This window comes from Delphinapterus leucas, chromosome 11, assembly GCF_059928025.1.
Source record: "Delphinapterus leucas isolate spDelLeu-1000000601 "Yukka" chromosome 11, BTC_Dleu_Yukka2, whole genome shotgun sequence".
NCBI classification, from domain to species: Eukaryota; Metazoa; Chordata; class Mammalia; order Artiodactyla; family Monodontidae; genus Delphinapterus; species Delphinapterus leucas.
This window is the reverse complement of record NC_143139.1, coordinates 101,877,925-101,894,560: the sequence shown is the minus strand read 5'-3', so window position 1 is coordinate 101,894,560 and position 16,636 is coordinate 101,877,925. Positions and strand designations below refer to the sequence as shown.

The window sequence follows — 16,636 nt, the reverse complement described above, 5'->3', positions numbered from 1 at the left end:
GAGCCCACGGTGGGGGCAGGAGAGCAGGCTGGGCTGAGCAGTGGCCAGGGGGCCTCGGCGGAGGGTCTGCCCTCCTGCAATCCCACCTGCCGGGACACTGGGGAGCCCAGCAGAGGTGACCCGCCTGCCTGCCTGGGCCCCGAGCCCCTGGGGGAGGCAGGTTGGGGCCAGCATCAGCTGGCCTGGTGGCTGGTGCCCTGGCACGTGGAGCAGGGCCGCCCATCTGAGCAGCACATGGAGCCCGGCCCTGCCCTCAGTGTGAGTTCAAGGGCTCTGGAGGGCACTGGCCAGACTGCCCTTGGGCCGAGGGGCAGGGGGCAGAGCTGGGTCTCAGCCCCGCCCGGTAGCCAGGCCCCAGGCCAAATCTGGCCTCCCGGTGTCTCTGAGTCTTGAACAGGAGAGGAGTGGACGCTGCCTGCCCATCCCCCCCCCCCCCCCCCCCGCTGGGCTGGTGCCCTGAGGTGCTACCCATGACGCAGGCTGTGGCCTCTGTTCCACCTGCCTCCTGGCTGGGCTCCAGTCCACATACACACGTGTACGCACACACACACACACCTGGAAAGACCAGTTCCACAGGCCGGCTCTTGGCCTGTGTAGGCCAGGCCTGCTCAGACACTGCCCTACCAACCCCCCCCCCCGGCCCCAGCCTCGGTTTCCCCACCTGTGAGCTGGGCAGTCCTGCCCATCTGAGGTCCTTGCTAGGCTGGGCGCACAGAGGGGCCTCACGGTCGGGGGTGGGGGTGGGGAGCGGGAAGAGGCCCCCCCCACCTTCCCCCACCCCCCGGGGCCCTTCCAGGTGGTTGGTACGCACCAGCTGTGCCCCAGAGCTGTGCCCCGGAGCTCTCCACTGCGTCAGCACTCAGCCAGCGGCCGGGCCGGGGCTTCTGCAGGGCCGGGACTCCCGGGAGGCACCTGAAGGTGATTCCTCAGTTCCTCAGTGGGCGGAGGACTCATCAACGACACAGCTCAGACTGGCCCGCACCCCACTCTGTGCCCCATGCTCCCCTGCGGTTGATGGTGACACCCACCCCTCCCTGTCGCTGGAGCCATCCAGGCCATCCCCACCCGTGGGTGCCCCTCTCGACCTCTTAGGACTTCCTGCGTTGTGGCTTCGGCTTGTCCGAGGGGCGCCCAGGAGAGCGCTCTGCGTGAGCCCCTAAGCCAGCCTGTGGGGCTGGAGAGGTGCGATGGGGCGGTGCGCGAGCGGGGTTGGGGGAGAGGGGGTGCCAGAAGCGTGCGCAAGCGCTGCTGGGATATCTGTGAGCCCGTGTGCCTGCGAGCAGGATGGCGAGTGCGAAGATGCCTGTGGTCCCCTGTGTCCTGACCTGGGTGGGCCCACGTGGGTGCTGAGTCAGGATCTGGAAGGGCCCACGTGGACCAGTGTGGACCCTTGTGCCCTGACCAGTGGTCATGTCCTTCATGACCTGCAGCCCTGAGGGCCCTCTCTGCAAAGTCCAGCAGCCCAGCCGCCCAGGAACTCGGGACCGTCACCCACAGGCTTCATGTCCAGGCCACACCATGGCACCGGGCAGAAGTGTGGCCCACGGAACAGAGGGCCCCGGCGCCAGCCCTGGCAGCCAGCGCCCAGGGCCTGCACCTGCCCCCAAGACGCGGACCCAACCCCAGCATCCTGCGACCCATCCTGCCTCCAGGCCATCCTCCCAGCGCCCCCCAGCAGGAAGCCAACCCCCTGCAGCCCGAGGGGCTCTGCTCTCTGGACCTTCTCCCAGGCCTGGGGTGGCTGGTGGGGAGGGTCTCCTGCCCTGGGGAACGTCTAGTCCGGGTGGCGGGAGGGGACGAGGGGGAGCAGGGCCAGAAATCCTGATCTGTGAGGCTGGGGAGTCCCGGGCCAGAGGGCTACGGGGGAGACCTGCAGGGCGGTGCGGTCGAAGGGCAGTCGGGGGGCGCATGTCGAGGCGTATAAAGGTCGGTGGGCAGTGCGGGCGTTGGGGGGCGGCTGGGGCCCGGGGACAGCAGGGGACAGGGCTAGAGGCGGGGCAGGACGCACGGGACGGAGCAAGGGGGGCTGGGGCGGGGTCGAGGGGCGGCGGGGGTGGGGGAAAGGCCAGAGGGAGGCGAGGGGGCCCTGGGGGGCGGGGGAGCTGGGTTTTGGGGTGGGGCCGGAGCAGCGGGAAGTGGGGGTCGCGGCGGGGGCGCCCGGGAACACAACGGGCGCTTGTGTGCCGATGCGGCAGCCGGCGCCCTGAGCGGACACCGCCCTGTTCCGGGCGCACACCGTGTCCTGGGCCGGGCGGCCGCGGCGCCGGGCCAGCGGGGAGGGCGCAGCAGGGCTGGGCACGCGCGGCGGCTGGAGCGTCCCGCCCGCCGGGCTCCCCGCGGCTTCACTGCGGCGGCTCCACTGCGGCCGCCCCACCAGGCCCTCCGGCTCCTCTCTCAGGGGGTGGCCGTGGCCTGTGTCCCTCAGCCCGTGTCCCAGGGCCTGGCCATCCTGGCTCCGTGTGGCAACTGGGCTCAGAGGCCAACCGACCCGGCACAGGGCCCAGCCCAGGTCTGGCGGGCTCGCCCGGCCACTGGGGTCTGCACCCCGGACTGGCGGGCGGGAGTGGGGGGCGGGGCTTACATGCCCTGTGGGGAGACGGCCCTGCAGGCTCCGCTGGGAGGGCATGTGGGCTGCATCCTGGACCTGCAGGGGGGCGGGGTTAGGCACAGAGCCGAGCGCCCTCGCTCTTGCTTCACAGCCCCAGAGGCAGCTGAGAAAAGAGGAGGCCTGGCCCTCCTAGGCCTCCAGCCATGTTCCGGGAAGCCAGGAGGGAGGGTAGCTGCGCAAGGGTGGAGCCGGCATTGGGCAGAGGGGGTGAGATCTCAGGCCAGTGTGGGTCTGCGGCTGAGGCCCCTCTGCCACGCCCCAACTCCCACCCGCTGCAGGCGAGCAGCTGCAGGACCCAACAGAGCCCAGCAGGGGTCCTGTCTCGATCTCAGGCCCCACCCTAGACAGGCAACAGCTCTCTAGCTCCCTTGGGGAGGCCCCAGGAGAGGGCATTTGCATGACAAATGGGTTCCCTGGAAGGCTGCTGGGCCCTGGAAGCTGGCGCTCCTGTGTGTGTGTGCGTGTATGTGTGTGTGCGTGTGTGTCTACGTGTGTGTGTCTGCGGACGGCAGGCCTGACCGCGCTCCGCATGGGCTCCCAGCGCCCTCCTGCATTAGGGTGCACAGCTCGGCCGTCCTCGCAGGCCTGCTCACGGAGGCAGCCCCATCTGGGCCACAGAGCCGGGGCCTAGCCGCAGTGGGCTCAGAAGTTTCCCGTCAGTTAGGAAGACCTCACCCAGGCCCCGTGTCCCTATACCCTGGTGGTGGTCCCGCAGCTCGGCAGGACAGCCCACGTCTGCTGTCGGGCCTACAGGGCTGTGAGGCCGGCGAGGGGGATTCTGAGCAGATGCCCAGGGCTTCCTCCCAGATTCTTGGTCCCCAGCTTCTGGGACGGGCTCGAGGGGGCCAGACCTGGCCAGGTTGGGTAAGGGGAGGTTGGAAGGTGGGGGGAGCATGGGCAGGGGGGTGGCAGGGCGTGGGGAGACCAAGGTGGGGATGAACCGAGGAACCGGTGATGGTGCCAAGGAACAGGCGAAGGTCAGCCTGGGTCAGACTGGACCGGGGGGTGTCTGGCTGCGGGGAGCGTGGTTAAATGGGGGTCGCCAGGACCCTCGGGGAGGGCAGGCCTGGCTGTGTTCTGGGGAGGCTGGGCTTGCACTTAGGGTCCAGAGTCTCCTGCTCTCTAAACTCTGTTATTCTGCAGGCCCTCTGGGAGACGTTCAAAAAAGGAAAAGAAGGAACCGTGAAACCTCGCAGAGTCAGGTGCCCAGCATGCCACAGGCATGAACATTTAAGATGCAGAGGGGCTTCCCTGGTGGTGCAGTGGTTAAGAATCCTCCTGCCAATGCAGGGGACACGGGTTTGAGCCCTGGTCCGGGGAGATCCCACATGCCGCGGAGCAACTAAGCCCGTGCGCCACAACTACTGAGCCCGCGAGCCACAACTACCAAAGCCCGTGCGCCTACAGCCTGTGCTCCGCAACAAGAAAAGCCACCGCAATGAGAAGCCCGCGCATCGCAACGAAGAGTAGCCCCCGCTCGCTGCAACCAGAGAAAAGCCCGCGCGCAGCAACAAAGACCCAATGCAGCCAAAAATAAATAAATAAAATAAATAAATTTTAAAAAAAAATAAAGAAAAGAAGGACTTCCCTGGTGGTCCAGTGGTTAAGAGTCTGCGCTTCCACTGCAGGGGGCGTGGGTTCGATCTCTGTTTGGGGAAATTCCGCGTGCTGCGAAGTGAGGCAAAAAAAAAAAAAAAAAAAAAGATAAAGAAGATCTGGTCTTGATTCAGAGGAGAGGAGCCCTCAAGACCAGCTCCACGCAATAAAAAGTGAATTCACATGAGTAAGTGAGAGTAACAAGAAACAGGTGAAGTTAAGTTTAATGTTGATCTTATTTAACCCTGTATCTCCGAAATATTATCATTTCAACATGTAGTTAGTATAAACAGGCATTAATGAGACAGTTTACATCTTTTCTCCTACCGAAGCCTAAACCGCCTGGGCCTGCCTCCCTTATTGCAGGTGGCTCAGTTCTCACCGGCGAGGAGGGGCCCTACGGGTGGTGCCGCTGTGGACCCCTGCTCGGGTTCGGGAGCCTGTTAGAAATGCAGAACGCCAACCGAAGACTCACTGGCCACCCTGGTGATCCCAGGGTACCTTTGCGTTCCCAAGCCTGGGGCCGGAGGCCTCTTGGTGGTGGGTTGATATACCCAGGAAATGTCTTTTTTTAAAAAAATACGTATTTTAACATTTTAATTGTTAAATGTAGCATGCAGAAAAGAGCACAGACTTGTCATGGTCCTTTTTTTAAATACATTTATTTAATGTTCTAAATAAAGATTAAACTTAAAAATCACTAAAAAAAAAATCACTGTCATGAACGTTACCCTTTATTATAATATTGTGCAGGGCAAGTTTTAAAGCAGATATAAGGGCGGTGACCTCACTGCAGACGCTGAAGCCACACAGTATTTCGTAGCTCGTGGGGGTGTATTTCGTTCCTACCTGAGTGGTGAAACGCTGCACCAAACTAACTCAGTTGTTTTTATTTTTCATTGTGGTAAAATATATGTAACATAAAATTTGCCGTTTAACCACTGAGTATACAGCTCAGGGGCATGAAGCACACCCACCTTGGGGCTTCCCTGGTGGCGCAGTGGTTAAGAATCTGCCTGCCAATGCAGGAGACATGGGTTTGAGCCCTGGTCCAGGAAGATCCCACATGCAGCGGAGCAACTAAGCCCGTGCGCCACAACTACTGAGCCTGTGCTCTAGAACCCACGAGCCACAACTACTGAGCCCGCGAGCCACAACTACTGAAGCCTGCGCACCTAGAGCTCGTGTTCTGCAACAAGAGAAGCCAGCATGATGAGAAGCCCATGCACCGCAACAAAGAGTAGCCCCCGCTCGCCGCAACTAGAGAAAGCCCGTGCGCAGCAATGAAGACCCAACGCAGCCAAATAAATAAATAACTAAATAAATAAGCTAGGAAATATTACTAAAAAAAAAAAAGAATTCCTTTCCTTTTAAAGGCTGAGTAATATTCCACTGTGTGTAGAGACCACATTTTTTTTAATCCCTCCATCCATTGATGAACACATGGGCTTCTCCTGTCTTTGTCTGTTGTGAAGGATGCTGCCATGAGCACGGGTGTGCAAGGGTTTGTCAGAGACCCTGCTTTCAGATCTCTGAAAACAGAATCCTGGGTCGTGTGGGACTCAAGCCCATCCTGAGGAACGTCCGTGGTGTTTTCCACGCGGCTGCACCATTTTACAATCCCATCAGCTGTGTGCACGAGGGTACCATTTTACTACAGGCTGCCAACACTTGGTACTTTCCGTTTCTTTGGTGGCAGCCATCCTGGTGGGCGTGATGTGGCATCTCAGGGGGGTCTTGATCTGCAGTCGCCCCAGGTTGTCACTGCCCGACACCCTCTCCCTGTCTTCACTGTCCTTCTCGCCCAGCTCAGAGCCCTGGACCCCCTGAACGCCCCCTTTCCCCCTCAGCCCCTCTCATGCCACTACCCGCGACTCAGGGCAGCCGGATGTGGCTGGAGAAACACCCTCCCCACTGCCCTCCCCTTCTACTCCATCTCCCCCCCTCCCAAACCCTGACCCCTCTTGTCCTCTGCACCCCTCCCACCCGCCCTGCGAGCCCCTCACAGGCCCCTCCGTCCCCCACCATCAGTCCCCCCCCCCACCGTGTCCGACAGAGACCTGTGTGGCTTCCACCTCATCTGACAGCCTCTCTGGACCTCCCTCCTGCTGCGCAGGGTGAGCACTGCCCCCTCACCCGGACACCCTGGTGTCTCCTCTCACACCCGCAGCTGGCTCCACCTTCAACATCATCTTTTGTTGTGTCTCGAGTTACCTCAAACCCTAATGGCCTACAACAACACAGGTTTATTGTCTTATGGCTCCTGTGGGTCTGGAATCCAGGCGTGGCCGTTCCCTCGTGCTGAGCAGGGCTGCGGTCTCATGGGGAGGCTCGACCATGAAGGCATCGGTGTGGCCGGACCAGGTCCTCACCGGCGGGGCCGCCCTCAGCTCCACATACGTGGGCCCCTCCATGGAGTGACTGTCAGAGCCTTAGGAGCCAGCCGCCGGGTCCATGCTGGATGGGAGGGGACAGCACAGGGCAGGAGACCGGGAGGCCGGGATCCAGAATCTGCCTGGCGCTCACCACCCACCCCCGGTCCTTGTCACCATCCCGTGTCGCCTGGATGACCCCAGTGCCCCTCCCCACTGGCCTCCCCGCCTCCACCCCAGCAGGACAGCCAGGGTGCCTGCGATGACTGAGTCACTGTCCTGCCACTGCTCTGCCCCCAGTCCTCCCAGGGGCCGCTCCACCCCAGCTCCACCTCTGGCTGAAGCCCCTGGCAGCTCCGAAGAAGTGGCCGGTGCTGGGGGGAGGACGGTGCAGCCCCGCAGGATTCCAGCGGGGTATCTTGTAGGGCGGACACAGGGTCTGCATTGACGTTGGTGCCTGGAAACCTGAAGAGTGTCGCGGCCCATTAGAGCACGGGCACGTGGGGCCCTAGTTAGGGCAGGAGACCCACGGACCACAGTGGCCATTACCTCAGCCCCTGAACGTATGACCGGGGGGACATCCGTCCAGCTGGGGCAACCCCCGAACTAGATTCTCAGCCTGTGAGGGAAGGGCTCTCGTGGCGGGGCCAGCCAGGTGGAAACTTCACCCCAGCCAAGACGGTAAACAGTGCCACATTCCGGGGACGTGATGTGGCGGAGCCCAGGGCCACCCTGCAGCCCTGAAGTGCAGGTGGTCCCCACCCCAGTCCCATCCAGTCACCACGCTGGCCCTAACCCTAACTCCTGGCAGAGACTGGACGGCTGCAGACGGCCAAGGAGCTGGGGAGGCCAGGGCAGTCAGTAGCCTATGGTGGAGGCGCATCGCCCCTGATTTGGTGAACGTGTTCTTTGCTGTCCCCATGGAGAAAGAGGACCAGGCACAGCTGTCACGAAGGACTGGCCGTGTGTGCGCTCCAGGCCTGTTCCAGGGCTATGTCAAGGCTCCTGCGTTGGTATAAGGTCCTGGGACAGGGAACCCTCAGAAAGTCGCACTGTCCCCACGGTGGGAGAGTCACAGCACGGCCCTAGGCTCTGGAGCACAGCCCGCCACCCACAATGGGACCTGGGCGGTGCTGTGCCAGGGTCCACGAACGGGAGCACAAGTGGCCACTCCCGGTGTCGTCTCCCCACCCCCATGTCTATGCTCCTGTCCCCGCAGCTCCAGGCTCTGCAGGTCAGAGATCCTGGTGCCCAAGGAGGCCCAGTCTCTCCAGGGCGCGCAGCGAGGAACACAACCGAGCTGCCCAAGAGCAGCAGGTGAGCCGTCGGCCACCTCGTTGGAGGAGGCGGGCCCCAACCGGCGGGAGGTGGGGCTGCTTTCACCCCCGCCCCGGAGGAGGCAGGCCCTGACCGGCGGGAGGTGGGGCTGCTTTCACCCCCGCCCCGGAGGAGGCGGGCCCTGACCGGCGCGAGGTGGGGCTGCTTCCAACCCCGCCCCAGTGTGACCACCAAGGCCAGACCCCTCAGGGACGGAGGCTTGGGTCAGTGAGGACTCACTGGCCGGAGTGTCCCAAAGGAGGGATCCTCGTTAATGGAGAAAACCTTCCGTCCCTGACATGCCTGTGGGTGCTTCCCCGAAGACCTGGGGCAGGAAGCGGGCAGGGGCTGAGGGCTGCAGGCAGGGAGGCCCTGGAAGGTCAGGGTGGCCGTGGGCTATGTGCCCTTCCAGCCACACTGCCCCTACCCACTCACCAGCCCCCAGGTGGCTGCCGCTTCAGGGGCTCTGCTCTGGGTGTGGGGCTTCAGGGCAGGTACCTGAGGGTGATTTTTAGGGAAAGTGATTTTCAGGGAAAGCATTCAAAACTGCCAGGGTTGCTCACAGGGCTCCCCTGCATCCACGTCTCCCTGGGCCCCCAGGGCCTGAGCCTGGTGGGCGGCGGATGCCTGGCCCCCACGCAGGGGCAGCACCCTCCCTGCCTCCCCTCCCACTGCAACAGCCGGCCCGGACTCCGGTGGGGCCGACTCCAGGTCTGGGGGCTCTGGTGGCTGACGATGGGCCCTCCCATCACCCATCCCTCGGCCCAGGGCGGAGGAGCCGCCAGGGGGCTGCCCCACACCCCTCGGAGCCCAGCCTGGGTCCAGCTGCCCCGGGCAGGGCTCAAGCCTGACGGCCACCCAGCACAAGGCCCGCTGCGTCCTCAGAAGCTCCAGGAGCGGCACTGAGGCCGCGTCTCCTCTGCTGCTTGGGAGCGTGACCTGGGGCTTGGGCAGGGGTCAGCAGCGGGCAGCTTCGGGGCCGGACAGCCAACGCATCACTCTCAGTCACTCAGTCATTCAATAAGTAGCTCTTTCCCGAGAGCCCAGTTCAGGACCACGGTCAGGCCGCGGACGGGTGGGGCAGTGGCTGGACAGGCAGGTGGGCTTATTCATTTATTCACCATTAAACAAAACTTTCTGGAGGATCTATGGGTCTGCAGAACTGAAGATGGCTGGATGGATGGAGAGATGGGCACATGGACATATGGACACGTGGATATAATGGACGCACAGACATATAAATGGACAGACGGACAGACAGACACACGGACACATAAATTCCCTGGCTTGGGGTTCCTGCCGAGGCATCCATGAAGCAGTCACCTGAAGCCAGTCCCCTGGTGCCTGCTTTTCCCCACAGGGCATCAGCTGGCTAAGGCGTCACCTCCGGGGGGCCTCAGCACGCCCGTGGAGGACGTGTCCATGGCAGCACGCAGAGGTCTGGGCGCAGGGACCACGACGCTGGACCCAGGCCACGGGCAACAGGTCCAAACTGAAGCCTCCACCTTGAACCTGGCCCTCTGACCCAAAGCGTGGAGCCCTCATTCCAGGCGGGGTTTTCACAGCAGTGCCCCCGCCCAGCCCCGCACTACGCAGAAGGACCCCCTGAACCTCGGTCAGATCATGGCCCCCCTGCGCTCCCACCCCACAGGGGAGAAGCCAAGTCCTCCGAGATCCGCCCCCATTGGACCCCTCCTCCCGCCAGTCTGCTCTCGCCACCCTGGCCTCTAACTCACAGGCCACGTTGCCGGGGTCTATTTTGTCCCCTCCCCCCACCCAGTGTCCCATATTCGTGTGCCCCCCACCTCTGCCAGGTCTCCTGGCACCCAGCACCCTCCGGAGACCAAGGTGGGCAGCAGAGCGATGGTGAGTGAGGGGCAGGAGTCTCCAGGAGGGACCCTCGGCCCCTGGACGCCCAGCTGTCTTCTGTGTCCACACTGTCCCTCAGCCCTGACCGTGCCAGGGCCAGAGGTGAGCCGAGGGCCACGTGGACAGTGGTGTCGGGGGAACTCTTACCTGTCTGCTTACCTCTGCGGGCTTTTGGGCAGCCCCCCTGTAGGGGCTGTTACTGAGGGGGCAGATCCAGGCACCGGGACCAGGGATGTCGCTGGTGTCCAGCTGCCCGTGAGCCTGGGAGGGTCACTCTCCAGGCCTCAGTCCACACCCCGCCGGTCCAGGGCCTGGCATGAACTGGCTCAGCACCCTTCTTTCAATGGTTGAACAAAAGGAAGAACAATGGAAAACGCCAGAACGGCTTGGGTGGGGGTCCAAACACCGTCCCACCAGCAGCCTGAGGACGCGGCAGCATCAGGACGAGGGAGGGGCAGGGGTTGACCTCCAGGCCCCGACAGATCCCGGCTTGGGGCTGCCCCTCCAGTCCAGGACCCTCCCCCTCTGGACAGCATCGCCTCTTGCCCACCCTCAGGGACACAGGTGGGCACGTGGACAGCGGGAAGGACAGGTGGGCAGGGGATGGCACGAGGGCTATCAGGCACCTGCGTGAAGGCCAGGATTCCAGGGCCCGCCCAGCCTCCCACGGACTCGACGTCCCTCCTCCCTGACTCCCCTGGACACCCACCCCACAGGACTGCGGTCACAGACAGGGCACGAAGCAGGCGGACGAACCCTGGGCCAGGGAGGGCTGGCGCCATGCTGGGGCGGGGGTGGGGAACGCTCACCCTGCCGCGGTGCTGGCCCGGCTCCCGCCCTGCGCCAGGCACCCTGTGGCACTTCACAGCTGCGCCGGGCTGGGAGACTCACAGGCCAGCTCGGGCCAGTGCCCGCGGGGTGGGCTGCGGGGTGAGCCAGCTGCACCTCCCCTGCTCCTCCAGCAGATGTGCATCAGAGGTGGGGGGAGGGGTGGGTGCAGCTGCGGTGTCCTGCACATGGGGACGCGGTGACTATGTTGACGATCGGTGCCTGTGTGTCTACGCCTGTGCGTGTGTGTGTGAGAACACGTGTGTGGATGCATGTGACCGCATGTGCGTGGGTGTGCTCGTGTGAGTGCACACTTGCCCGTGCTATGGGGGGGTCCAGCTCGTGAGCAGTGTGTGAACCATGGGCTGGACGTTGGCCTGGGTAGCAGCGACATGGCGACCTTTGACCCCAAGACCCACAGGGCCCCTGGGCAGGGAGGGGCAGTGCGTGGAGGCAGGAGGACACCTTAGGCTGACTAACCCTCCCCCTCAGCCCCTCCTCCCCGACCCTCCTCCCCCACGTCCTGTCGGCACTGTCCTTCTCTGTGCCCCTTCGGTCTGAGGTCCAAGGATGACCTCAGGGGCGCCCCTGCTGGCTGTGACCTAACAGAGGCCCCACTCCCACGTGTGTTTCCTGGCTCGTGGCGGCTTGCAGCGTGGGGCTGACCTCTCTGAGGGTTTCCACATGGGTCTCTGGCTCCAGGGTGGCAGCACTCAGAGGGCCTGGCTGGGCCTGCTGTGCTCCCAGCTCTGCTGGAAGCCGGGCACCCAGGGATGTTTCTCGGGTGTCCGTCCCTGTGCGACCAGGGTGCACCGTGCAGGAGACAGGTGACCTCCCTGACTACGGGCTGAGATGACAGATTTGCCCCAAAGCTGGAAGCCTGGGCCTCCAGCTCAGAGGGACATATAGTCAAGTAGATGGACAGACAAGCAGCTGGTGACGGGCAGAAGCTGCTGAGAATTGCCGGAAGCCGGGCGGGTGGCCGGCGGGTGGCCCGACGGGTCCTGGAAATCCTCGCTTCCTGTTTTTCCAACAAAGGGCCTCTGTCCCGCGGGGAGGTTGCTGGCCAGCAGCAGCGGACGTGCCTTTTCCGTAAACAGGGCTGTTTCCTTTCTCCTCATGGCACAGGAACGGCGGTCTCCAAGCCCCCCATCCCAGCCACGGGCACGACCAGCCACAGGATCCTGTAGGGGAGACGGTCCTGGGACAGGGGCCAACTTGCCACCGTGCGAATGAGGGTTGTGGCTTGACCGGCTTCGATTAGGCCCCCAGAACAAGCAGGGGACAGGAATTCAGTGGTGCCTGCCCCCTGGGACAGGTGGGAGGCCAGAGCAGCCTGGGGTCCACGAGAGCCAGAGTCAGGGTGGGCAGGGGCTGTGCTGAGCCTAGACCCCCTTGGGGTTTGGCAGGGCCCTGTGACCCTCAGGCCCTGACCCAGCAGCCCTGGAAGCAGAAAGGCAGGGCTAAGTCCCCATGGGAGCTGGGTCTCCTGAGAGGTAGCAGCAGGGGCCCGGCCTGGCCTGCAGGTGGCTCTCCCTCCAGGCTGGCTGGGAGAGCTGCCCCTCGGTGCTCAGCCAGGTGGACACCACCACGGTGCCTGCTCCCCAAATGCGAAAGCTCAAGGGTCAGAGAGGACCTCTGACATGCCCAAGCCCCTGAGTATGGCCCTCGGGAGAAGACCGGGTGTGCTTCCCTCCGCGAGAACGAAGGCCAGGCCAGGCCCTGCAGGGGAAGGGCCGGAATGTCGGCTCCAGGCCCCTTGGCCAGGTGGCCTCAGGGGGTCACCGACATGGGGACAGAAACAACACCCCCTGGCTGGCCCTGGCTCGGGGAGGACCCCTGAGGGGTGCGGGGCAGCCTCAGCCAGGCGGCGTGAGCGGCCTCCATGTCCTGGCCGTGCAGCCGGCCAGGAGTCAGCGCCCGGGCATGCGGCCGAGGGGGCCCGTGTGCAGGCGTGTGTGGGTGATTGTGTGCACCCAGGCGGCGGGTGCCTGGACTGGCTCGTGTGAGGGGCTGGTGGGGGTTATTTATAGTGGCTCCGCTGACGAGAGGCGCTATTAATAGTGAGGGTGGAGGGTGAATGAACAATATGCCTCCGGGTGGGGTGGGGGGCGGGCGCCATTCTCTGCCCGAGACACCCGGGGCTGGTACCCCGGCGGCTGGACAAGGGCCACTGTTATCCAGTCAGCAGCTGAGCCAGGGCCTGCGGTTCACCTGGGGCAGCAGGCTGGGGGGGGCCCAGGCTGGTGCCCCGCGCCCTGCTCTCCCAGGGGGCTATTGGCCAGCCACCCTTCACCCCAAGGAGAGACGTGCTGATGCTGGGGAGTGTGAGATGGGAGGGGCAGGGCTAGGAGGGACCCCAGATGGAGCAGCGGGTGCTTAGATGGGCCCCCGCACCTGGCGTCAGGTGGCAACACGGGAGAGGGTGGACGAGGGGCCACAGGGGGCTGGAGCCCTCAGCCCCAGCCCTGTGCTCTGTCACCTCATTTCTAGACAACAACCGGAAGTGGCTTTGACACAGGGTCCCCGCTGACCTCGCAGGTCAACCCCGCCTCCAGCAGGGAGCAGTACATGGGGGCGGGGCAGCAGACCACACCAAGGGATGGGGGGCCGCTGCTCACCCCCGCGTCTGCCCGATTTAGCTTCATTCTCTTTGACTGTTTTCTGAAACCACAAAGGGATACTCAGCTCCTGGTAAAAAGGTCAGACCTGACCCCAGAAAGGGTGCTGCATGGAGCGGGGCTGCCTGCGGGCCGTCACTTGGATCCCCACTCTCCAGCCTCACGGGGCGGGGCTGCTCCCCTCCTCTCCCGGAGCCCAGTCGGAGGTCCCCCGAGGCGCCCATCGGGAGGGTGGGCTGTGGTCCAGGGGCCCAGGGGCCGGCCGTAGCTCCCCGGGGAGGGAAAGCTCTGCGGGCGCAGGCCTTGCTGAGACCAGCCCTGGCGCGGCCCCCTCCCTCCCCAAGGCAGGGCCTGACCTAAGGTCCTGGAGGACACGGGGGGACGGCAGGGGAATAGACCCTCAGTGCCTGGGACGGGATCTCTACGCCCCGAGAGCCAGTGCGGGTCCGCGGCGCTCATCAGGCCCGAGCCCCTGGGCCCCGCCGGCTCCTTCCGGGGCTGAGACCCCGCGCCGCCGCCCCCATCGGAGGACGCGGGGACGGATCTGCCGGACCGCTCACCCTCGACCTCACATCTAATTCACCCGCCTGCTTCCGCCCGGCCTGTTTCTTTCGGGAACCCCCCACCCGCGATGACGTCAAGAGGGGCACGAGCATCCCGCCCGCGGCCACCTGGCGCCAAGCGCTTTCCAAGAAGGTCGCGGCCCACCGCGCACGCGCCGTGCCTACGTCCCCGAAACCTCGGGCTTTACCGTCGGCGTCATCACCCCTGCATCACTACAGCTCCGGGAAGGGGAAAGGGGGTTCCCAGGGCCCGGACGCGCGGGCGGGCCGCGGGCGGACCCCACCCTTTCCGGCCGCCCTACCGCGGACGCGACGCGCGGGACGATCGCGCCCCTCCCCCGACTTCTCCGGCCCCCGCCCCGCGGCCCCTCCCGCGGCCGAAGCCTGGCCGACGCTTCCGGCGCCGCCCCCTTCCCGGCACGGCCGCGCCCCGCTTCCCGCCCGCAGGCCGAGCCCTTCCCCGCCCCGCCGCAGCGCCTGCCCTGCGAGGGCGGACACAGGGGTGGTGGCTAATCCTCCCCTTGTCCGGGAGGTTAGTGGGGGGGGGCAAGGCATCGACGGGTCGGGCCTGGAGGGAGGCGGGGAGGGGAGCTGGGGAAGGGGTGCCCCTGTCCACGCCCTCTTAGGCGCCGGGTCTCCCGAAGGGCTGAGCTGCCCAGAGTGTCCTCTGCCCCCTCGCGCCCAAGTCCGGAGCAGGGACACTGAAGCCCACGGGCCGCCCCTCTCTAAGAAGGTGGGCGCCCCGCACTGCACACGCCCCGTCAGGCCAGTGGTGTGGAGCCAGCCAGCCTGGCGTCTGGGATGACCCCAGCACAATGAGGGCTTTGAGGACCCTGAACTGGGAGGGGGCGTGTGGCCTGAACAGCAGCCTGTCCCTAGAGAGGCCCAAGGCTGGTCCCACCCAGCCCCGGCATGGAGCCGTCTGCCCCCATGGCTGCCCCCAGGACCGAGGCCTTCTGTGCTCCCCGCCCTCTACCCCTGCCCAGGATCCCAGTGCCCCCTCTGCATGGTCCCTGAGGTGCCCCCATCCCGGGGCCCATCGGGCTGGCTGTGGAGCCCCTCCCCACCCCTAGGCCTGCCTGTCTGCAAGACCCTGGCACCGCCGGATGGGGATGAAGAGCAGAGGCAGGAGAGCCCAGCAGTACCTGGGGGGCTAGAAGGCAGAGCCAGCGGGGTCTGGGAAGGCAGCTGGGGTGAACATCTGTGAGCCGGAGCCGTGGCTGAGGAGGCCCCAGGAGCCAACCCTATTCCAGGCCCCCGGCGGGTGGTCAGTGAGCAGCCCAGGAAGGATCACCCACAGAGGCTGGCCCTGGGCCGGGGCACCTCAGGGAGCCGGTGTAGTGGAGTTGGGGAGGGGCAGACCCCCACTTCCACTGTGGGCCTCACACAGGGACACAGGCGTGAGAAGGGCAGCAGGCTCTAGGCAGGCGCCAGGGTTTGGGGCCTGGCGATGGGGCGGGGGGAAGGTAAGGCCTGTGCCCAGCTGCTGGGACCTCGCCCATGGGCGCGGGACGGGTGTGAGGCCCGGCGGACGCAGCCATCTGGAGCGGGGAGAGGCAGCCTGCCCGGGCTCCCGCGGGCCCCACTGCCAGTGGGAGAGGCTGTCACAGGATGGAGGGTGACGGGGGTGGTGGCGCCTGGTCGTCAGGGGCCGGTGCGTGCAGCTTCCGTGAGCGGCAGGGCTGAAGCTGGGCCAAGGGCCCGAGGCGCCTGAGGTCGTGGTTGACAGAACACTGTGTTCCCGGGGACTGGACTGGCGGCCGAGGAGGAGAAGCCACGGGTGCGTGACCAGGAGGCCCCCGTGAAAGGTCGTGACCCTTGCCCCGTCTCCAGGCCCGAGGCAGGCTTCAGACCCAGAACCCCCACTGAAGGGCAGGCTGGGTCCCCAGTAGGCGGAGTCTGCCACATCGGCACACCTACCCCTGCCCTTCGCTGGACCCCGTAACAGCACACGGAGGAGAGATGCCGAGCATTTGAGGCCTGCTAGACACGGGTGATGCTGGTACCTGGAGGCCCACAGCGTCCTCACGGCCCCCCAGGCCACGGGGACTCTGCAGCCCGCAGTCACCTGGACCGGCTGCCCATCCTCCCTATCAACAGACCCGTGCTAAGCAGGCCAGGTAACCAGGAAGTGGCGAACACACTGGGGCCTTTGTAGGACACGTGCGCTCTAGGGAGAGGTGGGCCCCGCGCAGGGGCAGAGGCCTGGGGCCCCCCAAAGCAAGGTGCGTGCCACCATGAAGGAGGACGCGCAGGTCTGGAGGCTTCGGGCTCTGGAGCAGTACGTCCGGGCTCGGGCTCTGCTCCAATGCCCAGGGCCCCTAACGGCCCCCAGCTGGACGCAGCACAGAGCAGGAAGGCTGCAGCGCGGTGTCCCTGCCGCTGCATTTAATCCCATCCCGGGGGGCAGAGGCGTGCGTGGCTGAAGGGGAGGCCCTCCACGCGGCCCCGAGGGCCAGAGCGGCAGGCGGTCTGCAGGCCGTGGCTCCCCCCGGGAGAGGGGGCACCTGGCCACGGGCTGCGGCCGTCGTCTCCCCAGAGGCCGACGCTTGGGGCTGGGTGTCCTGGGCTCTGGCTGGTGCCGAGCAGGATCCCTGGTCTCTACCCGCTTGAGCCAGAAACCCCGTTACCCCCGTGAGACGAGTGTCCCCAGACATGGCCTGTGTCCCCGGCGCCACCCATTGAGAACCGCTGGCTTCCAAAGCGTTTGATCCTGTGACACAGGCTCCCACGTCAGACCAAGGGACCCACTTTACAGCAAAGCCAGGACCGCGGGCACTCAGGCACCACACTTCCAGAAGCTCCTAACCCACGGTGCACAACAGCCTGCTGAGGACCAGGTGGACGGCCATGCTCTGTGGG

The 16,636-nt window shown here is 65.2% G+C and overlaps 1 long non-coding RNA gene across 1 annotated transcript; it reads left to right on the top strand.

Moving 5' to 3' along the window:
- Positions 1 to 924: 924 nt before the first annotated feature.
- Positions 925 to 4,195, top strand: LOC149748102 (uncharacterized). Its single transcript, XR_016395086.1, has 3 exons — positions 925 to 1,182; positions 1,431 to 1,926; positions 3,752 to 4,195. It is a non-coding gene; the product is annotated as an uncharacterized LOC149748102 (long non-coding RNA).
- Positions 4,196 to 16,636: the final 12,441 nt, after the last annotated feature.